Here is a 26,883-nt window from a genome sequence, read left to right as displayed (position 1 = left end):
TGTCTGTGCCACAGGGATGCTCCACGGAGCGCGTTTCACCCCAGGGGCACGACAGGAGCGTTCTCCCTCCAATTTCTGGCCCAGATGAATCTTCTGGTGCCCCGGGGGCACAAAGGACAGCGCGACTCCGGCTCTGGAAACCACACAGCCCGGGTCGCGTGGTGATTTCTTTATGCAGTAATGAATAAACACTTTTTAACCCCTTCGCTGCCAGGCCTTTTCCCCCTCCTGTGCTAAGCCTTTTTTGGGCTATTTGGGGCAGTTTGCGCTTAGGTCCTCATGGCTTTTTGTTCACATAAGCTACAGACGCCAAATTTGCGTCCTTATTTCCCAACGTCCTAGGGATTCTAGATGTACCCAGACTTTGTGGGTTCCCCTGAAGGAGACCAAGGAATAAGCCAAAATACAGTGAACATTTTGTTTTGTTTTTTTAAAATGGGAAAAAGGGGCTGCAGAAGGCAGCTTGTGTTTTTTTTCCCTGAAAACGGCATCAACAAAGGGTTTGCGGTGGTAAGATCACCATCCTCCCAGCTTTCAGGAACAGGCAGACTTGAATTGGAGAACCCAATTTTTCAATACAATTTTGACATTTTACTGGGACATACCCCATTTTTACTATTTTTGTGCTTTCAGCCTCCTTCCAGTTAGTGACCAAAATGGGTGAGAAACCAGTGCTGGATCCCAGAGAGCTAAACATTTCTGAAAAGTAGACAACATTCTGAATTCAGCAAGGGGTCATTTGTGTACATCCTACAAGTGTTTCCTACAGAAAATAGCAGCTGAAATGAAAATATATTGAAATTGAGGTGAAAAAATCTGCAATTTTTCTCCTCGTTTTACTCTGTAACTTTTTCCTGGGATGTCAGATTTTTTAAAGCAATATACCGTTACGTCAGCTGCACTCTTCTGGTTACGGGGATATATAGGGCTTGTAGGTTCATCAAGAACTCTAGGTACCCAGAGCCAATAAATGAGCTGCACCTTGCAATGGGTTTTATTCTATACTGGGTATACAGCAATTCAGTTGCTGAAATATAAAAAGTGAAAAATGGGTATAAAGAAAACCTTCGTATTTCCAAAATGGCCACAAGATAAGGTGTTGAGAAGCAGTGGTTATTTGCACATCTCTGAATTCCGGGGTGCCCATACTAGCATGTGAATTACAGGGCATTTCTCAAATAGATGTCTTTTTTACACACTGCCTTACATTTGGAAGGAAAAAATGTAGAGAAAGACAAGGGGCAATAACACTTGTTTTGCTATTCTGTGTTCCCCGAAGTCTCCCGATAAAAATGGTACCTCACTTGACACCTAGCGGAATCCAAGATGGGGTGACTTGTGGGGCTCTGACCAGGTTCTGTTACCCAGAATCCTTTGCAAACCTCAAAATTTGACCAAAAAAACACTTTTTCCACTCATTTCGGTGACAGAAAGTTCTGTAATCTGAGAGGAGCCACAAATTTCCTTCCACCCAGCGTTCCCCCAAGTCTCCTGATAAAAATGGTACCTCACTTGTGTGGCTAGGCCTAGCACCTGCAACAGGAAATATGGACAATATGGACACTTCACATTTTTCCAAAGAAAACAGACCTGTTTTTTGCAAAGTGCCTAGCTGTGAATTTTGGCCTCTAGCTCAGCCGGCACCTGGGGAAAGCAAGCTAATCTGCGCATTTTTGAAAACTAGACACCTATCCCTGGTGTCTAGGGGTGCCTAATTGTATAAGGCCAATCAGCCCTCAGCAGGGGCAGAAATGGCAAAAAATTAATTTGCCCCCCCTGGGGAGCGGCCCTTGCCCAAGGGTCCGCTCTCCTTATGCGTAAGTATTGATAAAAACAAATTCCCTGGTGTCTAATGGTTTCTGCCCCCGGGGGGGGCAAAAGGGGGAGTCAAAATGGCCCTAAAATAATTTGGCCCCCGGGAGTGACCCTTGTCTAAGGGGGTCACTCCCCACACATAAAAAAATAAAAAAAATAAAAAAAAATATCTCTGGTGTCTAGTGGTTTTCTGCCCCCCCGGGTGCAGATCGGCCTAATTATTGTAGGCCGATTTGCCCCCAGGGGGGCAGAAATGGCCTAAAAATGATTTGGCCCCAATGGGAGGGGCCCTTGCCCAAGGAGCTGCTGCCATTATTGAAATCTACAACAACAAAAATCCATGGTGTCTAGTGGGCATTTCTGCTGTCTGATTTCATCGCGATCGGGCAGCAGAAATGCTTCGAGAGACATGAAAGGAAAGGAAAGGTCTTTCCTTTCCTTCGATGTCTCTCCCGCCCCACCTCCAGGTCGGAAGAGAAATGCTTTTGCATTTCTCTTCCGAGGCTTCCTGCGTGATCCGATATGACCTCTGATGAGGTCAGCACTAAAATCCCGCGCCAACATCATCAGACGTCACGGGGGGTTCGAGGGTGGAAGAGGAAGCGATTCCCCTTCCAGCCCTGGCAGGGGGAGGTGAGAGGGAGGCCCTCGGGGTGGAGCACCAGCGCTTCCCCCGAAAGCTGGGTGCAGGACATAAGGGTTACATCCTGGGCACACATGCGGTGCTGCCCAGGACGTAACTGTTACGTCCCAGGCACCCTAGGGGTTAATGCTACATTTAGACTGAAATAGATCCATTTGGGCTGAAGAAGTGACTTTTTACGTCTTGAAGCCCGAATTGGCTGAGTGTGAGAAATTGTGGTGTTGGGTGACTGGGGTGTACAAGCAGACCCTAAATTAACCTCTGCTCACCCTCTGGTTGCTTGACACTGAGCAGTCAGGCTTTACTTGAATCAGTAAAGTCCTTTCAAACAGTAAAACAGTGAAAACACCACACAAAAAGGATCCTACACTAGTTCAGAAAAATAGAATAGAATTTAATAAATAAACCAAATCTGAAATGACAAATTTCCAATAAATTTCCATGGCAGGCAGTACTCATTTAAGTGTGCTGACAGGCGGCCCCTTGCACTGCCCATGCCATGGGCAGAGCACGGGCCCCCTTGTGCCCCCATCCCTGCCTTTCCACTGGCCTTTCCACGGCAGGTTCACTGCCATGGAAAGGCTTGGAAAAAGGCAAGTTGTAATCAGCATGGCGGTGTTGAACTTCGCTCCGCTGTGGTTGACCAAGACTTGCACTGTAGCCAACCCATCGGGATCCATGATTCTGGCAGTGGCAGCGGTGTGTTGGCAGTCCAACTGCCAGCATCGTAATGTGATGGACAGACTTTCAAGGTTATGGTGGTCTGACCGCCACAATGGGTACGGTGGTCCATGGACCACCGTACTCTTAATCAGGTCCTAAGTCTCTTTTTTGGAGCTTGTGGATTAACACTCCTCTTCAGGCTGGCTTGTATTACAATGCCAATGGCTTGGTTCAGCACAAGGTCCTGGCCAACTTCTGGAAGTCTCATCTACTGGGAACAGCTTTGGAGATTCCGTGGAACGAACCTGAAATTCAGGCTGTGTCATGGTTCAACATCACTGGCTTGACTCCCGTCGACGGGTTTACCACCGTATGGAGCTTTTTCACTAAGTTGCTCCAAACATCTCCAGTCTTCTTGATCTTCTTCCAAAAGTCCCTTTTGGGTCCTTAAAGTGCCCACAAACTTGATCCAAGTGCCCAGAAGCTCTGAGTTGCTATTGGGAAGTTGGGACTACAGTTCCCAGAATGAACCTGGCTAGAATCCTCAAATGACCAGTGGACGCTGGCCAAGTGGGCTCTTCTTGCAGGACTTGATGCAGGGGACTCTGGCCTGCTCCTTTATACCTATAGCTTAGATGGAGTCCACTCCCATAGTTGCAGAAGCAAGGCAAAGTCCTTCTTGTGATGAAGCCCAGGGTGTGCAACTGGTGAATTCCTTGTGGACTCAGCCCTTAAGGTTCAGACCAGAGGTTCATCAGGGCAGTCCTTCTTCTCCAGTATCTTCTTCCAGCAGGGGTATCAATTGTTGTGCAGCTCTGCCTTACTTATCCTTGCTCCTGGGTTGGCAAGCAGGGGGACACCTGTGACCAATGGGGTGCAGGGTGCCACCCTCTGGGGTGACCACTTCCTGTGAATTGTGGCAAAAATCAAAACCAGAAAGTACCATTCTTTAAAAATCCAACATGTAGAAAATGTATATTTGGAGTTTATATCTGGCTGACTCACCCACTGGTGTGGCGAAGTTTACCTAACACACCCCTTCCAGCCCCTCTCCTAATCTAATTACTGGGGATCCCATCTGGTTGAGGGAGCAGAAAAAGGGGGACCTCTAGTTTCTGTTTCAAAAGCCTTTCCCTCCTTTGAAAACCACTTTGTCCACTCTACCTCTGTTCCTGCTCTGCCATCTGCTACAGCATTTCTCCTCCTACCAGATGCTTCCTTTACTTCAGCCCAGGCAACTTCACTCCTCAGTAAGTAGATTGGCTTAGGCTGCCAAAAACTGCCCAATCAGGAAAGGGCACATAAGGGCTGATTTTGGTAACTCTCAAAAAGAGTTCTAAAACTCTTTCTCTGTATTAGTTATATTAAATCCAACATTGGCAAGCAGTGGATTAATTCTCACTTTTACTTTTATATCAAACATGACATATTTAACTCTTTTCTAGCACAACTGAGACTATTTAAAAAAAAAAAAAAGCCCCCCAATGTTAGCCTATGGAGCTAATGCACTATGATGGGAAACAAACAAATGTGGCTGTTGTTTCCTCACCAGGACTTATAAAACATCTTTTATAAAGGCTCTGCTTATATTTACACTGCACCCAACCCTTGGGACAGCTATGGTAAACCTTATGGGTGACTTATATGTAAGAATAAGGTAGTTTGAGACTTTGGAAGTAATTTTAATTCCAAAGTTGAATTCAAGGTTACTTTTATTTTAAATGCAGCCACCATGACAGGCCTGCCTTTACAATGACAACAGACAGCACAGCAGTGCACCCATGGGTGTCCCAACTACTCTAGGGTCCCTAAACCTACATGCCCTGCCACACACTCAGGGCTAGGTAGGTTGAGAGAGCCAATTATAATTAGGCCTAATCTGCACATGCCATTATAAACAGAACACTGGCCCTGGGACTTGGCAGTGTCCAGTGCACAATCAGGATCAGAAACACAAGTATCATAGAAAACTGCAGGCAAAAAGTGAGGGAGCTTCTGCAATCAGCCCAGTTTTCTCACACAACCCCCCACCCTTCCAACCCAGGATACGCAGCTCAACCCTGGGAGAGTTTTCCTGGCTTGTCTGGCAAGGAAGACAGTGAGGAAAACTGGTTGTACTATTGCAGGCCTACTCTGACTTACATCCTCCAGTCAGGGTCATTTCCTCCATGCAATGGACCCATCCCAACAGTAATTGGACTCATTTTGACTTGAGACTTCACTCTAGGGGTGTCTTTATCCTGTGCCTCTGCTAGTTTGGGTAGTGAGGTGCCCACCTCCTCTATCCCTAACTATGCTAGGGAAACACCCAGCGTGCCCACAGAGGTTACCAGCACTTGAGTAATCCCATCATGACCAACAGGGTCGGTGGGCCTGCTTTGCTTTTGGCTATGGTGTCTGCCCCTGTGCCAAGTGCAGTGCTCTGATGAAGGCCAGCACCCAACAGAGGCTACTGACAGCTGTCGGAATCCAGAACCACACCCTAAGCTCTCCAGTGACATGTGAGTCAGCTGCTTTAAAGTAAACTGTGGATGCTTGCAGCTCTCTTGCTGCTCAGAGTGAGGGGCTACCACCTTCTGGGGCATACACCCTTCCTCCACTGTCCCTTCTTTCAGTGTAGGGGCAACATCCAGTGGCTGAACAGCTGTCTGATTATGCAGGACTTCCTTGAGGTCAGGTGAAGCCTTTTCAGTGCCAAAGCTTAGCTTCCTCCCAACTGTGTCAGAAAGCCCATGGCCCACTGGACCTCTCTTTAAGAGTAGCCTACCTCTCCTCTTCTTTTTCCCTTTTCTTGGGGACCCTGTCTCCTAACTGTAGCAACGGGCTCCCCATCTTTGGTTTGGGGGTGCCCAGGGAGACCACCCCATCTGGGATCAGACCACGCTCTGGGATGTCATTGTTTAAGGGGAGGCCAGCACTGACCACCACCCTTTACCAGCCAGGGATACCCTCCCTCTCTAGGGGCACCATGGCTGCAGTTTTGGTTGTGACCTCACCTGGGCTTCCCTTACCCTCCTTGTTTCTCCTGGCACGTATATTTCCTGAGACACCAGCCTCTCCCTCATTATGGTGTGACTGGCACAGGTGTCCCTCAGGCCAGTGGAAGGGATCCCATTCACCTGAATGGAGTGAAAGTGCATACTCCCACCCTCAGGGATCACCAGCTTAACATTTGGACCAGTCTCCCAGCACAATGCTAGGAGGACCTCATCATCTGAGGAGTCCTCCTCCATGGCTACACTGGACAGCCCAGTGCTAACCACCTTCTTAGGATAGGCTCCATCACCTCTGAAGTGCCCTGTCTGCTGACAGTCAAAGTAAGCCCTGTTATCCACAATCTTTTTTGACCCTGGGTCTCCCTGGTTCTGCTTGTCAGAGTAGGAGTGGGATCTACTCTTATCCTTTTTAGGGTTCTGGGGCACTGAGGGAGTTGCTGTGGTGGGCTTACAACCTCCCTCTTTATCTTTTAGTGGACTTTGGGCCAGATGTAGGAAAAAAATATTTTCCGACTTGCAAATTGCGAGTCATAGCGACTCGCAATTTGCAACTCGCAAAATATTATGCAGAAAGGTGTCTCAGACACCTTCTGCGACTCGCTATGAATGAATATTAATGAGGTGGGTCGCACTTTGCGACCCCATAGCGAGTCAATGCACTCACAGGGATGGTGGCCTGCTGGAGACAGCAGACCACCATGTCTGTGACTGCTTTTAAATAAAGCAGTTTTTTTTTCTTTTTGCAGCACGTTTTCCTTAAAGGAAAATGAGCTGCAAAACGAAAACCTTCCTAAACCATTTGGTTTTGTTTTTTTCAGAGTAGGCAGTGGTCCGTAGGACCACTGCCTACTCTGAAAAAACATTTTTGAGGGCATTCACAAAGGGGAAGGGGTCCCCTGGGGACCCCTTCCCTTTTGCGAATGTGTTACCATCCACTTCAAGTGGATGGTAACTGCGTGTTGGTTTGCGACCGCATTCGCAGTCACAAACCAACTCAGCATGGCGATGCGGTCGCAAATAGGAAGGGAACACCCCTTCCTATTTGCGAGTCGCAGCCTCAAATTGCGAGTCGGTACCTACTCGCAATTTGAGGTTGTGCATCGCGTTAAGCCTTTTGCGCGTCGCAAACTGCGTTTTTCGCAGTTTGCGATGCGCAAAAGGCTTCCTACATCTGGCCCTTGACTTCCCTTCATAGAGTCTCTGCCCTGGAACTTGGTAAATATTCTGGTTCTCAAGAACTCATAGGCTGTCTCCTCCAGGTCACTGGGACTAGACAGCTTAGAGTCCACTAGATATTGGTGTAACTTCTCTGAGTGGCAATGTGTCAGTTCTGTTGCCACATTTAGGACGGGTTGGTTCCACAGGAGCAAGCACCTTGGGCAGCACTTCTAAGTGTCCAGGACTGCCGGGGCAGACTCACAGATGGCAGAGTCCAGGTGCAGGAGCAGTATGGTTGGAAGTCTATTATATCCCTGAGACTTCAGATCAGGAGGCCAGCCATCTAGCCCTTGGAGGAAATTTGGATTCTAGGTTGAAGAAATTCAGGTCCAGTCCATTTAAATTCTAGGCAAGAGGGCAGCAAGAACAGGTCAGTAGAGCAGATGTCCAGCAAGCAGCATTCCAGCAGAGTGGTAGGACTTCATTAGCACAGCAGTCCTTCTTCCTGGCAGAGTATCCACAGGTCCAGAAGTGTACTGACATGGTGGTATCAGAAGTCCAATACTTAGACCCAGTTGGGCCTTGAAAGAAGGGGAGACTTCAAAGAGTTCCTGCTCTTCCTGCCCTGGCTCCACACTTACTAGGGGGCTATGCAGCCTTTTGTGTATGGGTAGGACACAGCCTATTCAGATGCAAGTGAGGCTTTGTCCAGCTCCTCCCTCCCATTCTGGCTAGGATGGCCCATGAGTTCACACCTAAGCTCCCATTGTGTGTGGCTCGCTAGGAGGAATACACAAACCCAGCTGTCACCCCACCCCAGCACCCCAGGCATGTAAGCAGAGACAAACAGCAGGCAAAAAATGACTAAAGTAAGAAAATGCCAACTTTGTAAAAATGGCATTTTCAGAATTGAAATTTAAAATCTGACTTCACTATAAGTTGTGATTTTAAATTGTGATCCAGAGACACCAACGTGGGAGGTTGAGGGGGGCCTCGTGGAGGGAGGAGTTCATCTCATTCCATTTGGAAATTAGACATATGGGGATAATCGGGTAACTTCAATGTTATACTAGGGAGAGTTAGGCCTTGCAGCAGTGAAAACAAATGTAAGACTTTTTCACAAATAGGACGTGTACAACTTAAAAGTACATGCAATTTTTTTTTAATTTACTACACCCAGCCTTTGGGGCTTTCTAGGGCCTACCGTAAAGGTGACCTATACATATTAATAAGGAGAGTTTGGGCCTAGCAAAAGGTTCATATTGCCAGTGTCAAAGTGTCAGGCTCTGCTATGGTAGGCCTGAGACATTTTTAAAGGGCTGGCAACTTAAGTTGTTGGCACAATCGATGGTGCAGGCCCAATAGAAGCATTTAATGTACATGCCCTGTGTACATGTAGTGCACTTCACTAGGCACTTATAAGTAAATTAAGTATGCCGATTTGGTATAAGCCAATGTTACCATATTTTAAGCAGAGAGCATAGGCACTTTCTTTAGCAATGGTTAGCGGAGGTAAATTACTCAGAGTCCTAAGCCAACAAAACCTAATTCAGTAAAAAAGGGGAGGAGGAAGGCAAATAGTTTGGGGATTATCCTGCAGAAAGAGGAATTTCCAACAGTGGGGACTTATTTACAAGCCCCATGTGCCACCAGTGCATGACTTTTTTTGATGCACCAGAAGCACATTGTGCAGGCCTATATCTACAAGGCCATGCAAAGCCACTGTGCATGGCTTTTTAAGACCTTGTAGATATGGTGTAAGACAATGCAGTGCAAGTCGCTATGTGGCCTTACAGGGGAGCATACCATGGGTGTTGCAGTGGGCGTTCCCAAGCAACACATATGGGGTTTGGCGCATTCCCAGATTTACAAGGCCTTGTAAACCTGAGAGCATGTCAAAATGTTATGCCTCCCAGGGGACGTGTTATGAGGAGAAATACCTTGATTTGTCCTCTTTTTTTCTCTTTCTATGTGTGCTGCACTTTTTAGCACCCATAGAAAGGGGAAAACACCTCCATGGAATTTTTTTGTGCAGGATGGTGTTTCTATTTAGAGTAAAGTGGTGTTCATGTGTGGTGAAATACAACAAAACCAACTCCTCAGTATGAGAGAGCTTTGTCTACTAGCAAAATGCTTTGAACAATAAAACGCGGAAAACCTGGAAACATGGGCCCAGGTTTAAGAGGGCCTATTGCATCCTTGCGCTATAATATCATCATTTTTTTTGCTAATGTGGCCCAACGAGGCCAAAATCACTGCACCATATTTACAAAGCACTTTGTAACCCCTTTGGACCACATTTTGCCTGCACCATGCATAATGTAGGCAAGGAGAGCATTCCCTCGTTATAGGGGCCGAAACAATGGCGCAAAAAGAAATCTAAAAGTTTTCTTTGCTCCATTATTCTCGGCATTTTAAATGCCTGCTCAGAGCAGGTGTTAAAAGGATGCACACCATTATTTATAATGCCCTTAATGTGCTTTGCAGGAGTAGCATCAAATGTTTGACACTAATCCTGCAAAGCGCCAAACTAGTGTCAACACTTTGATGCTAGTTCTCTAACTACCTCCATGGTGCTCTGTATCTGAAATACGGCTCACATATGGTGGTGTTAGGAAGGCACTAAGGTGCGCAAGAAAAGGGGCGCTGCATTGCATGCAGCGCCACTTTTCTTAAATCTGCCCCATGGTTTCCATAGATTATTCTCCATTTAAAGCTACATTTAAAGTTGCAATTACGAGCATCGTGGTATTACTATATGGGACCCGAAGGTCACTTTTTAGGGCCTTTATGTACTTCACCTGCTGTTCAGAATCTAATCTAATTCTGTTGTCTGAAAAGCACTCCGCTGCACCTTGGCGGTCGATCCCTGCTCTGTTCCATAACTTAAATGAACTACGCACGCTTTGAAATGCAATTAACTAAGGCATGTGTATTGGAATGAGTGGGAAAAAATATCCGAGTCTTTACAAAAATCAACTGACCTGAGCAACTATAAGCATGCAGGAGAGTTCAGTATAAGCCTTATTTTGACAGGAAGTGCCCTTTCAGGCCCACGATATTGATCCACACTGTTGCTAATAGAGAGAAGTATTTGCTCTACTCACTGCAGCCGCTCCTGCTTTTCCGTGAATCATTCCAGCATCATATGCCAGAAGCACACTCTGAATTTGAAAAGGTGGCATGAGGAGTTGTCTCAACTATTTAATTGACCATTTTTAGAGCATGTTCTAAATGTTGCCACTTTAGAGGTTTACAGTGAAATTCTTTGCTCAGCAGCAGGTTTTCCTCCTGGCGTTCGCACACCTGTATAGCTCACAGGATGACAAATTGACTCAACTCATCTGACTGCTTCTTTATGATTCCCCCCATGAATTGTGGGCGACTCTGTGCTTTAGCATGTTTGGGCCACGGAAGTGTGCTGTCACCTTTTGCCTGAAGCATTTGTAGGTTCGAAATTCATGAGGTCTCGATAATGAGTTTCATTGTATTGGATTGTGGTGGTTCCATTGTTTCTGTGTTTAGCTGCATTTGGTAATTTGAGACTGATAGTCCCATTTATCGCAGGGGGAGAATACAGCACCATACTACTGTTAATATCTTTTAGACAAGTAAACTCCATTTACACTATTGACCTCCCCACAGGTGGAACCGTGTCAGCAGCATAGGTGCAGTACATAAAGAATTGGCACTGATGTACTGTTTAAAAAGATAGAGTAAAAATGAAGGACTAGGTAAAAGTACAGACATGATTTCTGTATTTTAACATAGCATACCTTTCAATATAACATGTGTTTTCATAAAGCACAGAAGAGAACGTGGTTTCTTTTCACTGAACAACAGATATTTGTTGTTAACAGTGGTGGCTTGTGATCTTTGGAACTGGTGGGGCATAATGGTTGCACTGAATTAAAGTAAGCTAGCCCAAACTCTTTGAGAAGGCCTCTGGAGAATACAAGTGTCAACAATGTGCAATGGAACACCCTCCATGTAGCGCTTTATGTCAATAATTACATACAACATGGCTGGCCAGAAATTTGCAGTTGATTGCATCTATATGCCATTGGTGACTCACATGTTATTTATTACCACTAGTATGTCATGGTCAGAATTTTGTCATGGTTGTCCATTTGCCTGCCTGCCCCCCCACACCAAAAAAATGGCTGACCTCCCTACTGCTAGAAACTGTTGCCAGAATGCTATGGCCCTCGTTTTGCACCAGGTGTCCTGTACCACAACCACATTCATTCATTAAATCACTTACACCACACATTATCCCCCAGAAACCTTGAAGTGACTCAGACATATGTTGCATGGAAAAAAAAACTACAGAAATACCATCTAGAAATAGAGGAAGAAAAAGATATTGTTAGAAATGGAGTCTTTGGTTGGCAGTCAGGTTACCCCCTGTCCAAGCAAGGACCCTCACTCTAGTCAGGGTAAGTCACACATAATCCAAATTATCCTGTGCCCACCCTCTGGTAGCTTGTGTAAAGTATGTGTGCAATAAATGATCCAATAACACAGTAGAATACCACAAAAATATACCACACAGTGTTTAGAAAAATATATAATATTTATCTGGTAAGATGCAGGTCAAAATGATTAAGATGCAATAAGTAAATGTTTAAATATCACTGTAAAAATGATATAAAGTGTCTTTAGTCTCTTAAAAGCAACAAATGTCTCTTGCAAGCACAAAGTACCTGGTTTGCGTACAAAATCTCCACAAAGAACCGAAGAAGAGGAGATGCGTGGAAAACAGGGAGGTGTGCGTAGATTTCTCGGGCTGCACACGGCGATGTATCAATTTCCAGCACTTGGTCTTGGATCCTCTTCGGGTAGCGGGGTTTTCAGATGCCCCGGGGATGATGCGTTGAAATCCTGTGCCTGCAGGACAAAGTCACAGGGGATGCGTTGATCCAGTGGGTCTTGCGTGGAAATTTCTACTGCATGGCAAGTGCTGCTTCAATTCCTCTCAGGAAGTCAGGCTGCATCATTCCGGCTCGGCTTTACGTCGATCCAGTGGGCCGTGCTTTGAATTTCCGGTCACTACTCTGGCACTGCATCGATCTTCTCCTTGCAAAGTCGGGCTGCGTCATTCCGGTTCGGAATGCAGTGACTTTCTCACCACAATGCAGGCTGTGCGTTGTTTCTGTCAGACTGTGCGTCGATGCTTGCCGCATAGGGAGTTCTTCTTGCAGGAATGAAGTCTTTTTGGTCCTGAGACTTCAGGGAACAGGAGGCAAGCTCTATCCAAGCCCTTGGAGAGCACTTCTCAGCACAGCCAGAAAGCAGCAAGGCAGCAGGGCAACAGCAAGGCAGCAGTCCTTCTCAGAAAGCAGTCAGGTGAGTCTTTTGGGCAGACAGGCAGTTCTTCTTAGCAGGTTGCAGGTTCTGGTTCAGGTCCTTCTACAGGAAGTGTCTTGATCAAGTAGAGTGCCTCGCTCCGAAGTGTCTGAGTTGGTAGGGTCAGAGACCCTGTTTAAATACCCAAATGTGCCTTTGAAGTGGGAGAGACTTCAAAGAGTGGGTTAGAAGTGCACAAGGTCCCCTTTCAGTTCCATCCTGTCTGCCAGGGACCCAGTGGGGGGGGTGACAGTCCTTTGTGTGAGGGCAGGCTACTGTCCTTTGACATGTAAGTGTCAGGCCCTCCACCCTTTCAGCCCAGGAAGACCCATTCATTATGCAGATGTGTGCAAGTGTGGCTGAGTATCCTGTGTTTGCGGTTGTCTGAGTGAATGCAGCACAAGGGAGCTGTCAACTAAACCTAGCCAGACGTGGATTGGAAGGCACAGAAGGATTTAAGTGTAAAGGAATGCTCACTTTCTAAAAGTAGCATTTCTAAAATAGTAATATAAAACCCAACTTCACCATTAAGCAGGATTTTGTATCACCAATCTGGCCATACTAAATATGACCTGGCTACTCCTTTCAGATCAGGATCTACCACTCAAACAGTATATGAGGGTAGCCCTAATGCTATCCTATGAAAGGAGCAGGCCTCACAGCAGTGTAAAATGAATTTTGGAGTTTTACACTACCAGGACATATAGAACACACATGTTCATTTCCTGCTTTTCTCCTACATAGCACTCTGCCCTATGGGCTACCTAGGGCCTACCGTAGGGGTGACATATATGTAGAAAAAGGGGAGTTTAAGGCTTGGCAATTACTTTTAAATGCCAAGTCAAAGTGGCGGTGAAACTGCACACATAGGCACTGCAGGGGCAGGCCTGAGACATGGTTAGGGGGCTACTTATGTGGGTGGCACAACCAGTGCTGCAGTCCACTAGTAGCATTTAATTTACAGGCACTGGGCACATGTAGTACACTTGACTAGGGACTTATAAGTAAATTAAATAAGCCAATTGGGTATGAACTAATGCCACCATGTTTTAAGGAGAGAGCATATGCACTTTAGCACTGGTTAGCAGTGGTAAAGTGTGCAGAGTCCTAAGGCCAGCAAAAATTAGGTCAGAAAAAGAGAAGGAGGAAGGCAAAAAGTTTGGAGGTGACCCCGCAGAAAGGCCATTTCCAACAGATGTCAAATGGAAGTAGAGGCTGCATCAATCACATTGATCACCTTAAGGGTTTTTACAATCTTTGTTAAACAAATCTTCCTATGCTTTTGCTTTAAAATTAAAGGAAAGAATGGAGGATCATTTAGGACCCCATCTCAAATCTAACTTTCAATTGCTTTCCTTATGGGGTCACTTAAGGTCCACTTTAGTTCAACTTTATCCACATCAGTAGAACCTGGTTTTCCACATAAGCATTTTCCTTTACACTGTGTTCGTGAAATATCTTTAAAAATCCCATATATATATTATTACTTCAGCGCACTTGGTCAGGGTTCTTCTGGCTACAGTTTCACAAGAAAGCAGGAAATAGTTTAAAGTTTTATATTCAAGAAGGCAATGAACCTGCAGAACTGCACCACATTTGGCAGTTTCTATGCACATGGGAGATCCTGGCTCCCTCTTTCTGCTATTCTCACCTTAATAAAGACTCTTTCAGTTTTGGCTCAACACTTACATTTCACATTCTCACCGTTTATCACTTTCTGAAATTTTATCAGTTTGATGACAACTCGTAGCCAATACGTCTGCTAAATACATGAAATGTTTCATCAAATTTAGTGCAAGCAAACCTAGAGACAGGTCAACAAAGACAAAACTACTGCATTATTGGTTAGACAAATTCATGAGCCTTTAATCAAGGCTAGTCACTTCCTCCGTTCTGGTTCTCCCAAGTGATGAGGTGAAGCACAGCAACGATTGAACGAGAAAGTGAAAGCAAATTGTTTTCTTCTGTAAGCAGATACACTATGCACACTGCACAGCTAAAGCATGAGCAGTGTATGTGTTTAGTGCATGCAGGGCCGGCTTTTGGGTGGTGCGAGCGGTGCGGCCACACCAGACGCTGACCTCAGTGGGCCGCAGTGTTTATCAATAACTTTAGAAACTTGCGATCTAAAAGCACCTGCTGAAAAGTGCCTTGTGCATCCAGCCTTCAGGAAACAATTAAAATGTCAAGATACCTCTTGTGATTAATGTTCCTGCTAGGGAGAGAGATGGGAGTTTTGCCTAGCGGAAGCTTTGACTGTACATAAAGTAGCATAGAAGGTTAATATGCCTGCTGCAAAAAACAGAACTATGGAGCATATTTAAGAAAAGTGGTGCTGCATATAGTGCAGAGCCACTTTTCTTGCACCCTTTAGCGCCGCCCTAATGCCACCATGTGTTCCTCCTATTTAAAATAAGGCGCACCATGGAGGTAGTTAGGGGAGTAGCATCAGAATTTTGTACGCTAGTCTGGCACTTTGTAGGATTAGCGTAAAATGTTGACGCTAATCCTACAAAGCACCCACATGCCCATTGTAACCAACGGAAGCCTCCTTTTAATGCCTACTATGAGAAGGCATTATAAGTGCCAAAAACAAATTACGCAAAGAAATCTGACAGTTGTCTTTGTGTCAATTTGTTGGTCCCCCTTTGCATACATTATGCCTGGTGCAGGCACAATGTAGATCAAAGTGTTATAAAGTGGCACAATGCATGCATTGCACCACTTTGTAAATATGGTGCAGTGTTTTTGGCCTTCTAACGCCACATTAAAGTTAAAAAAAAATACACTAATGTGGTGTTAGAATGGCTCTAATGGCTCTTAAATATGCCCCTATGGGGCATATTTGAAAAAAGTGGCGCTGCACACAGTACTGCACCACTTTTCCTGTGCCCTTAGCAGCCCCTAACGCCGCCATGTGTGCTGTATTTAAAATACGGTACACCATGGCAATAGTTAGGGGACTAGCATCACAAATTTGTACGCTAGTCAGGTGCTTTGCAAAAATGTTGATGCTAACCCTGCAATGCACCTAGAGTCCCATTGTAACTAACAGAAGCCTCCCTTTTACTCCTGCTCTGAGCAGGTATTAAAAGTAGCGGAAAAAAATGAGGCAAAGAAATCAGTTAGATTTCGTTGCGCCATTTTTTTGGCCACCCATAACGGGGGGAATGCCACCTTTGCATACATTATGCCTGGCGTAGGTATAATGTAGCGCAAAGGGTTACAAAGTGGCGCAATGCATGCAGTGCACCACTTTGTAAATATGGCACAGCGATTTTGGCCTTCTAGCGCCACATTAGCGTAAAATAATTTGACGCTAATGTAGAGTTAGAATGGTGCTAGGGGCTCTTAAATATGCCCCTATGTTTTATGTGGATAGCTGAGTGCATTAGTAAAGCCAGCCTTTACAAGTGCTTTAAAACACATGAATTTATGTGAAAGGGGAGCGATGGGGAGATGAGGGGCACATTTGCCGGGTGGTAGTGAGTGAAACTGAGGAGGAGGTCATGGGGGGGGGGCTAAAATAAACTGTTGCACAGTCCGCCACCAGTCCTAAAGCCGGCCCTGAGTGCATGACTCTAATGATGCCAGGTCACGTGGTTAAAGGCTGCCCTGCCTTTCTCCCTCCCACATAGCAGCCTCTATCAGCACTCAGAGTTTGATAGGTAGCCCTAGGTAATACAGGGTTGAAACCCTAAGTGCCCAGGACTATCATACAAATTGGCACTTCCTGTGTGTAATGCAGGGGTGTTACCAGGTGGCTAGGGTTGGGAAAAGGTAAACCCTGGCTTAACCCAGCAAAGCTACCTTTGTGATACATGCACACTGGTGCATGTGCCTTGAAATGGGCCTGTGAAAAGTGCCTGGCTGCCTGACCCTCACTCATCTGAGGGTTAGAGAGTAGCAGTGAATCAATGCACATTACTATTATAATCATTATAATTGTAATTGAAAATTAACATCCAGATGTTGGCAGGAAATTAGGTCAGTGTAGTCCCCACGCCCAAGGAAATGAACTGCCCCAATTGTTACCCAACTCAGTGCCACTCATTTTGTGAAGCTGAGACCAGGAAAGGTTATGTGGAACCAATAGGAATTGAATTTGTGATCAAGGGGTCAACAAAAGATCCCTGCAGAGGCCATACTTGCTAATTGAGCCATCGGAGTAGGATTATAACAAGAAGGCATACTGACAAACCCAGTAAGGGAGACATCTTCAAGTTTCTTTTAAAGGCATATATATTTAGTTGATTTTTTTATTTTTGCACAAAGTAGGAGACATGAGATATCCCCAAGTTCACAAATAGGGGTAAAATAATTCTTATATTCCTTTGAAGACTACCTGAATAAAGAATGCTGTGTGTACGACATTCCTGCTTATTCCTTGAACAGCAGCAGTGTGGGAGCTCAGACTAGGGCAGATAAGTGCTGGAGACAACAAGACTCTTTTTCTGAATTGGCTTTAAAGGAACACTCTAATAACCCCCAAACCCTTAAGATCTCATATAAAAAAGAAAACAGACTAAAATATGGCAGGTAGCAACACAGCGATGGGAACATCAGGTCCATGTGACCCACCACACACAGAATCGTCTTAGGACAAAGTGCTCTTCCAACAGCCCAATACGTTTCTTCATTCAGAATTAGACATCTATCAGATGCGTGGAGGCTTTCGCAAAATGTTGTCCTTGCAAGAATCCCAAAAATATAAATTATTCCAATTGAGGCCACAACCAACATCCACTGAATACTGTTGTACCAGGTAAAACGTAGTGAAGGAGTGACGAAAATGCAGGCGGGTCCAGCGGACTATTCTTAGTTGCGTAAGTCCTTAACTTTGTGTTTGTTCCTCTACCAACCGTGAAGGTTGCCTCAGCCGTGCCAGCATTTCCCTTGACAGACCCTTTATAGCTCCTTCTTGCCACCACTTGTCCATTCTAGCATGAAGTGGCTTTTGTAGGCATATCAGCATTTTGTGTAATCCTCCATCAAAGCTCACCACGGTCAATCACATATTCGTGATGATGTGGAAACAGCCTACATTTAAGACACTTCGGGCCGTATTTATACTTTTTGGCGCACAACTGCGCCAACGCAGTTGTGCGTCAAAAAATGTAACGCCGGCTAACACCATTCCAAAGCGCCATGCAGGCGCCTTATTTATGGAATGACGTAAGCCGGCGGAGCTGCCTCGTGTGCGTCAAAAAAAATGACTTACACCAGGCAGCGCCGGCGTAGGGGAAAATGGAGCTTGGGCGTCAAAAAATGGGGCAAGTCAAGCTGAGGCAAAATTTTCGCCTCAACCCGATTAGCGCCTTTTTTTTTTTTACTCCCAACCACCATTTAAATGACTCCTGTCTTAGCAAAGACAGGAGTCATGCCCCCTTGCTCAATGGCCATGCCCAGGGGACTTATGTCCCCTGGGCATGGTCATTGGGCATAGTGGCATGTAGGGGGGCACAAATCAGGCCCCCCTATGCCACAACAACAAAAAAAATACTTACCTGAACTTACCTTAAGTTCCCTGGGATGGGTCCCTCCATCCTTGGGCGTCCTCCTGGGGTGGGCAAGGGTGGCAGGGGGTGTCCCAGGGGGCATGGGAGGGCACCTCTGGGCTCCTTCCGAGCCCCCAGGTCCCTTAACGCCTGCCCTGACCAGGCGTTATAAAATGACGCTAAAGCGGCTGGACGTCATTTTTTTTGACCCGCCCACTCCCGGGCGTTTTTGCCCGGGAGTGTAAATACGGCGCACATGCCTCGGAGTCATTTTTTAGAAGGGAACGCCTACCTTGCATATCATTAACGCAAGGAAGGTGTCCACGCTAAAAAATGACGCAAACTCCAAGATCTTTGGCGCTAGACGGGTCTAACGCCAAAGTATAAATATGGAGTTAGTTTTGCGTCGGATTTGCGTAAAAAAAAACCGATGCAAATCCGGCCAAACAGAGTATAAATATGCCCCTTCCTGCCGCATGTTGTTCGATGTGCAGGGTCCATGCCTTTAATAAATCTCAATTTTTTTGTTCTGTGGTTGAAATCATAAAACTTGCCAACACCAAGTGAGCTTTTCCATTTGCTTATTGCATGGACCCAAATGAGAAAACGTGTTCCTTTAAAAGAGGCCCGATTTCAAAATACAGATGAGAACCGTTTCTCATTCGCTAAAAAGTTTCGAGATTATAATTGGAAACCTGCACCAATTGCACCTTTGCAGGCACCTATGAAAAGTTGTTTCGATTGTTTATTTGCATGTGAAGACATATAGATGTGTATATATTGTCTTTTAAAGTAAATACAGCAATCAAAAACAGTTGCTAATTTTTGCTCTGTTTTTATCACGAGGAAAACATTTTTCATCATGTGGAAACTCGTCTTCTACATCACCCCCAATTGGGGGGGAGGGTGTTGTTCCCTTTCACTATACCCTCTATGTAGGATTTAATCATCCATTTTTAGAGTGAATCTTTGAACTTTTCTGTGGAGTAAAGAGGTTATACAATTGTTTATGATTACCTATAAACATTTAAGATTATAGGTGTCCCTAAATGTCAATGTGTTCTGGAATGACAATTCCCCACCCAGAGGTGGAAATGTTTTTATAGAGTAACCTCGGAATACGTAATGCATGTTTATGGGTCTCAAACTGCTTCTGTGAATTACAAAAGTCAATATCCTCCTGAAAAATGTGTGTCTACAAGAGTAAGACAGACATGCATGTGCACACTTAAATAAGGTCCAGAATGTGTCTGTTATGTGATAGAATCAGTATCTTCTGGATACCTTGGGGGGTGGAAATGGTTTGTTTGGTGAGGAGGTGAACCACAAAATGTCACTAAATTTTTGCTTAACCCTCTGGTGCTTGGCACAAAATCAGCCAGGCTTAATTTTGGGGCAATGTGTAAAGTATGTATACAGCACACAAACAACAATAAAGTGAAACCACAACACAATAACAATTCCACAACAATTTAAAGAAATAGAGTAAAATGTAATACATTATTTGATACCAAAATGACAAAAATCCAGTTAGTAGAACTGGATATAAACAATTTTTAATATTCAAGGTCAGTATAGTGCCTAAGAGCACAAAGTGCCATTTGTGCTTATCTGTTCATGTGAGATCTGCCTAAAGTCACAGGTTCAGGCTGATCATGAAGCGTAGGCCAGATACAGGGACCCGGTTAATCACAGTGAAAAGTTGCCTGTCTAAAGTTTAGCCTGAAGAGTTTGCAGTGGAGGAGTCGTAAGGAGCAGGGACATCATCGTGGATGGTCGTTGCTGTAGTTCAAAGAGCATGCTGGGTGCTCGAAAATGGTCATCAACATAGCAAAATGCTCTTGTTGGGTGTTGTGATAGTTGTTACTGGAGATTCACATTGATGATCACTGTGGGCTGTTGATGCTGTAGTGCACAATATAGATCCGAACTTGAAAGTCATCGCTGGCGGTCTTTGTAGTGTGAAGAGTAGTCAGTGTGGGTGGCAAGATCCTGGCGTGAATGCACCAGTTTGTGGTTGCAAAGAGCCTGGAACTTCAGAATTTCTCCTTTTCTTAGAGAAGGATCTCAACTGATGCCACAACTAGGGTCCAGGACCTAAGGGTCACATCTTGGTGATCAGGAGCTCACTCCAGCAGGGGCCAACAGGACTCAGGTAGTTCCAGTTGAAGGTCCATTTGCAAATTCATGCCGCAGAAAAGCTGGACCTATGCAGGGAGGTCCCTGGGGCTTCTTATGTCCCTGTAGTTCAGAACAGGAGGTCAGTCAGCTGGCCCCTGGAGTCACTTCAGCCTTAGATGAAGGTGCAGGTCCAGCCTTCCTTCCCAGCAAGCAGGGCTGGACTTATACAGCAGTGCAGCAGGGTGACCTTCGTCTGTAGTATCGACAGGTCCAGGAGTGTACTGAAGAGTGAGTCTGAGGGTCCCCTTTTTATATGTTTCCCACTTTGAAGTGGTAGAAGCTTATAGAGTTTTCCCCTTCAGAGCTTTAGAGCTGTCTAGAATGTTCTACCACCCTGTCCTGTTCCCCACTAGTCTAGGAGCACAATAAGCTAATGTAAAATCCTTTGTATGTGGGCTGGACTAGTGTCTTTGCAGTGCAAGTGTGGTTGGTAACAGCTTCCATTAAGCCAGGATGGCCTATCTTGCCAACAACCAGACCCTCTATTGTGATGCTGTATGGGATGAATGCACAAAGGGCAACTACACCTAGTCTTATGACCCACAAACCTAGGGGTGACTTGTATATATTAAATACAATGGATTAGGCCAGGTTTATCTTGCCAGGTCGAAATAACAGCTAGGAACTGCACACACAGGCTACAGTGGCAGCCCTGAGACATGTTTAAGAGGGCTGCTTAAGTGGGTGGCACACTAAGTGCTGCAGGCCCACTGGATGCATTTACTTTACAGGCACTGGGTGCATGTAGAACAACATTACTAGAGATTTATAATAAACTAAATACGTAAATTAAATGTGCCAATTTGATGTGCCAGTTTTACTATGTATAGTGGAGACCGCATTCGCTTTGCACTGGTTAGCAGTGGTAAAATGTCAGAGTCCAACAGCAATAAAAATGTGTTAAAAAAACAACAGGAGGAATAAAGGCAAAAGGTTTGGTTTAACTCTGCAGAGAGGTCAGGATCCAAAACAAGATTTTTCATTCTTCACAATATTTTAAATGGAGATGTAGTCTTAAAAATCTGCTTAGCAAGATGTATGCTCTGTGAGATTCATTCAAAAGGAAATTTGCGTTCATAAAGGAATTTTGAGCACCAACTGGGATTTACCTATGCAAAATAAATTCACTGAAGATAATGCTGGCCTTGCATTCACAAATCATGTTAATCTGTTGAAATATTACCCACACTCTGTAATACTATGCAGAAGTAAATCCCTGACTAAGGGTTGAGAGTGGGTGTTTTAAGAAGCATTCAACGTGCATTTTTGACCACTCTTAAACTTGCCTTGACACTTTTCAACTTTTCCAAATTGTCAGAGATTTATGTTCTGAGATGGGCAAGAATAATTCATTTTCCAGCTTGAACACTGAAATGGGACATCCCCAAACAGTTACGGGAGTCAGTGTTGAGCTATGGGCTAAAGTGGAAGCTATTTTCTATGTTAATATTATACATCTGTAGAAAATAGGAAAAAAATGTGCTGATGCACAAAGATGCTGGATTTAACGGAGCACAAAAATACTCATTCACAATACTCATTAATCAAATACAAGTGGCAATAACAAAATAAGCACTAACATTTCCAAATTTTACAACTGGAAAGCTGTGATGGGCACCGCATTGCAGGCAAAACCTGTGTGTAGTTTGTAAATTCCTCAAAAGCACGAAACAACGTCAAAGAGGATGTGTACAGCTCTGCATATAGTGTTACACACTTATTTGTGACTCAGGCGCTTAGCCTTGCCTTTCCTGCTACGGCCCCCCTTATCTTTTAGGAACGGTGATGGCAGAAGAATGTTTCATATTCATCTTCCTTGTGATGTCATCGATTATTTAAAATGCTGAAATCAGTACTATATGTAGCCTACATACACCAACGACTTTATCAGCTCCAATTCAATACCTAGTAAACGACAGCATGACTTCTCACATCAAATAAATAAAATCACAACGTGAGCAGCTTTCCAAAATGACATTTACAAATTATACTGTATACTTTTCCAATATTCCTCTTTCATACAGCAGGATATAAAATAGATCCCATGTGTAAGCGGAGACATGTAGCCTTCTTGCTATTTTACTGCTCTTTACTCAGCCATTTGGATAAAATTAAGTTTCATAAGGCCTCTTTTAGAGTTTGATAGATTAGATAAACTGCCGTAAATCGGCGGTGCTTCTGCCACACCAATTTTGTGGTTCCCATTTTTATTTAGAGTTAGTTAAAAAGAGTGCCAGGTTTCAGTGGAAGAACATAGCTCGCTTTGGTGGTGTAATTATCTAGGCTGACGGCCTGTCTGTCATGGGGCCACAAAGTCATGGTCACAGTGAAATTCATTTTGCCTATTGCAGGTGCGGCAGCCATCATCCATTTTTAATTCCCATATCTACCTTTTGAACTTTGGTGGACATAAGCAAACAAAATGCTCACTGAACCCATTGTAAAAGGAGGATATTCCTTATGCTTCTGGGCCATATTGACTTTTTGGTTAGAAAAAGACAAACTCATACTGCTCACAGGTAATAATATCCCAAATGTGGCATGTGTGAGTAGGGTAGAACACTTATTTCTGTCCAGATGTGATTCTTGTTAGAGGATAACCTGACACCAACATCCCAATATGTGTGTGACTATCCAACCTCTCCTAGTTCTACCCCTAGTCCTTTTACAGTCCATGGCCATTACACGAGTAAGTAAATCCCTCTAAAGCTACCCATAAGAAAGAAGGCCTTCTGAGGTCACCCCCATCTGTTCGTGAGATTTTAACATAAAAATGAATGCAATATATATATGAGGAATATTTTCCTTGCTGCCCACACACCAGATGTAACCCACCTCCATCTGTGATGAATCCTCTTTTCCTTTTTTTGACACCAGCAAAGAATTTGAGCTCACTAACACCCAATACTAAATCACAATATTTTCATGAATCTCATCCCCTATCCCCAAACCCCTTAATTTTGCTTATAAATTCATCAACCTCCTCTAGTTTCTGTAAGGTATGAATTTGTTTAATCTACAAAACCATTACTACTCCTACAAACGAATCTATGGGGATTCATCGAGCTTCTAGAGCTCCTTCATTCTTTTGCTCAGTTCCCAAAGTCTATCAGCTGTTGCTTTAAATGTATCAGAGTGTATTGCATAGAAGAAACGCAAGGCCTGTACGCTCTTCACTTTTAAGGTAGCAGATATTAATTCATCATTAGAGGCTTAACTTAAATCAATCACCAGGATCTGCTGTGTTTTTTTTACTCTTGAAGTTTAGTTGAAATGGCTCTCTATCTACTCCTTGGATTTCTTGCTACAAATCTACAGAATAAGCAGGTTGCAATAGGCTCTTTAAAATATATTTTTTACAAAATCCTTTATGTCCATGTCTTCCACTGCCTTAAGTCACTGTCCTCCACTCTCCCATGAATACTTATGAACTGCATATTGTTTCTTGGTGAGCAATTCTCCAATGCTTCTATCATCTTCAAAAGAGATTTATATCCTCATTGTAATATACAAGTGTCCTGGACATTTTTGCTACTCTGGGTGGTTGCCACCCTGTTGTCTAAAGTTTTACTTCTGAGCACAAGATCCTCCAATTTGTTTTCCTGACTGGTTCATAAACCCTTGCCCTCTACAATTCTAAATCTAATTATAACATTAATTACATTCTTATTAAAGCACTACAGTTAGTGTGGAGGGTATGAACAGGCAACACAGCTAAGTTGTGGTTAAGGGTGGTTGCAGTGTTTCCTTTATCCCTTTCCATTCAGCAGTACCTGTATGTTCCTCAACTTCACCTCCTTCTGGATCCTACACCTCCCATTTGCCTAACTATCTAATCAATTCAAAACAGAGACTGTATGTTCATCAATCAATGCCATTTACAGCATCATTGCGATATTTAGCAATGTATGAGGTGAGGCGTTCTGCTTGGCTGCTAAAACCAACATGTCAGCTAAAGGAGAGGCCACATGAGTTGTATATTCACTGGATATCGTAGATGTGTACATGTGGTAGCATGAGCATTGAGTTATTCTCTGAAATTGGCATACTTGTCATACATCCAAAATTGGTTGTTTTTCTACTATCACATGCATCTGAAGTTGCAGCAATGAGAGCATTAGGTTGCATTTGACATGAAGGACATGATGTATTTTACAATTGTAATGTGATTTATAAGACAACGGAGGCCCCACAAGGCTTTAGGCATTCCAAATTAAAAAATGATGAATGCACAGACAGTGCTTTTTTGAATACTCCTGTTACTTCTGTTCCTAAAACCTCCTTCTTACCTCTGGCTCTTTGTGTACAGTCTGTGCTCCAGTCTGTGCTCCAGGGCCTCCTCCAGGCCCTCTTTTCAGAACTCTCTTAGTTCATTTATCAATGCTACTCCTAGACTTCCTAATTTTCACAACAATCCTTTGACCGGACTCACAAAGGGGTTGATAGAGTGATAGCATGGTTCCAAATTGTTTTTTATGTGTAACTTTGACACTGGGTTTAACCTCGGGACTACCAGTGTTTCTCACATGCTTCCCCTGCTTCTGATAATACCCATGCACTTCACCAGAAATCTTGCTGTTCCCTAAATAAACATGAGGAAGGGAACATCAACTGGATGCTTCCCTCTGCCCCAATGGCTCTATCCACACACTGTGATGAGTTTTCACCCTCAAATTGCACCTTCCAACAAAAGCAAGGACCTCCATTTGCTCCCAGAAATAGGAAATATTGAGAGTCATCTGACCTATAATGCCATAGAAATCTTGTTCTGTATTGTTCCACTGAAGCAACTATATATCTAGCCCATCCGGCCAAACCACCACTCTGTAGTGATGGAAACAAGCAGAAACCTGGTCAAAAAGGCAGCTGGAGACTTTCACCAAACTTGTGACTCCAGAATGAGAGTGGGGCCTGCAGAGTCATCAACCTTCAACCATGAATCAGGAATGATGGGGTTCGAGGGAAACCTGATATAGCTGATGGAATTTAAGAAGCACCCAATTGGTGTGCTAGCCTGCATTATGTTCCTCTCTTGAAAGGTTGCTGTTCTCCAATGTTAATGGGATTGTAATTTATATTGAATATTACCAGCTTTAAATTTTACTTTGTTTTGATATTTTTTTAATATTATTTGAATAAATAAAGAACATATTTTTGAAATGCACATTTGTTAATATAACTTTCACTTGTACATTTTACATATCTTATTGTTATTTTACAGAAATAAATATACATTTATATGTATGTTTTTTTAAATGCTACATTATGTATTGTTATCAAAAGAAGTATTTTGTGTACGTTATATTTTAAGATTGCTTGAAAAATTTTCATTTTAAATTAATGACATATTTATATACTTTTTAAATAATATGATTTATAGATTTTATTTTGGAGATGTTATTTAATTAGGATTGTAAGATTGATTTATTAGTTTTTATTGAAAAAATACACATCATGTTTTTGTAAAACTTTTCATTTCCATTTATATTGTGCTATCTAGGTTGTTCTCTATATATAGTTTTCAATATTGTTGTATACATGAGAAAACAGGGCTGATTGAAGGGGCCCCCCTGACTTTTTGCCCCCATTTTGCTGGTGTTTTGCTGAATCTAATGGTGCCCTGGGTACTGCTAACTAGTCCTAGGGCCTGTGCTCTGTATAAAATGAGTATGCAAATTCAGCTAATTATAATTGGCTAAGTCAACTTACCTAAAAGTCCCTAGTATATGGTAGGGCATGTAGGTTTAGGGACACCAGCATAGGTGATGCACCCATAGGTGCACTGCTGAGGTACCCAGTGTCATTTTAAAGGCTGGCCTGCCTTACTGGATGCTTTTAACTTAAAGTTAAAAGTAGTTCTAAAGTCTTAAACTACATTATTTATATATACAAGGCTCTCCTAAGCTGTACCCTATGTGCCCCTAGGGCTGGGTGCCATGTAACTATAAGCAGGGACCTTATAAAAATAGTTTTGTAAGCCCTGGTGAGGTAAAACAGCCACATTTTTCCCCTCATTGTAGTGAATGGCCTCCATAGGCTAGAATGGGGAGACTTTATTTTAATGTATAAAGGGCCAGATGTACAAAACATTTGCGAGTCGCAAATGGGTTGCAGCGCTATTTGTGACCTCACAAAAAGCGAAATGGTATGTATCAATGTCATTTTGGAGTTCCAAATAGCGATGCGACCTGAATTTGCGACTCGCAAATATGAAGTCGCAAACCGAATGCACAAGGCTGTCGCAAATAGTGACTAGTCGCAAAAAGCCAGTTTTGCACACCCAGATTAGCACTGATTCCGAACAGGTGGTAACCAGAACCAAAGTATAAAAGGAGACCCAGAAGGCATCTGGGTTTCTCAAAATGGCTGCACTATACGTGATTGCATGTAGGAGGAGAGTCCAGGCTGCCCAGCAGAGGAGGAGGAGGCAGGGACAGAAGATATATCGAACCAGGAAGACACTATTTCAACAAACTGAGGATGATATTTATGATAAATACAGACTGAGCAGCAGTTATCCTAGAGATCATTGAACTGCTGAAACCTGTGCAAGTGCTCCGCTCACTGCACCTCTTAGCCT

This window comes from Pleurodeles waltl, chromosome 6 (genome assembly GCF_031143425.1).
Source record: "Pleurodeles waltl isolate 20211129_DDA chromosome 6, aPleWal1.hap1.20221129, whole genome shotgun sequence".
Lineage (NCBI taxonomy): Eukaryota > Metazoa > Chordata > Amphibia > Caudata > Salamandridae > Pleurodeles > Pleurodeles waltl.
Note: the sequence above shows the minus strand (reverse complement) of the source record.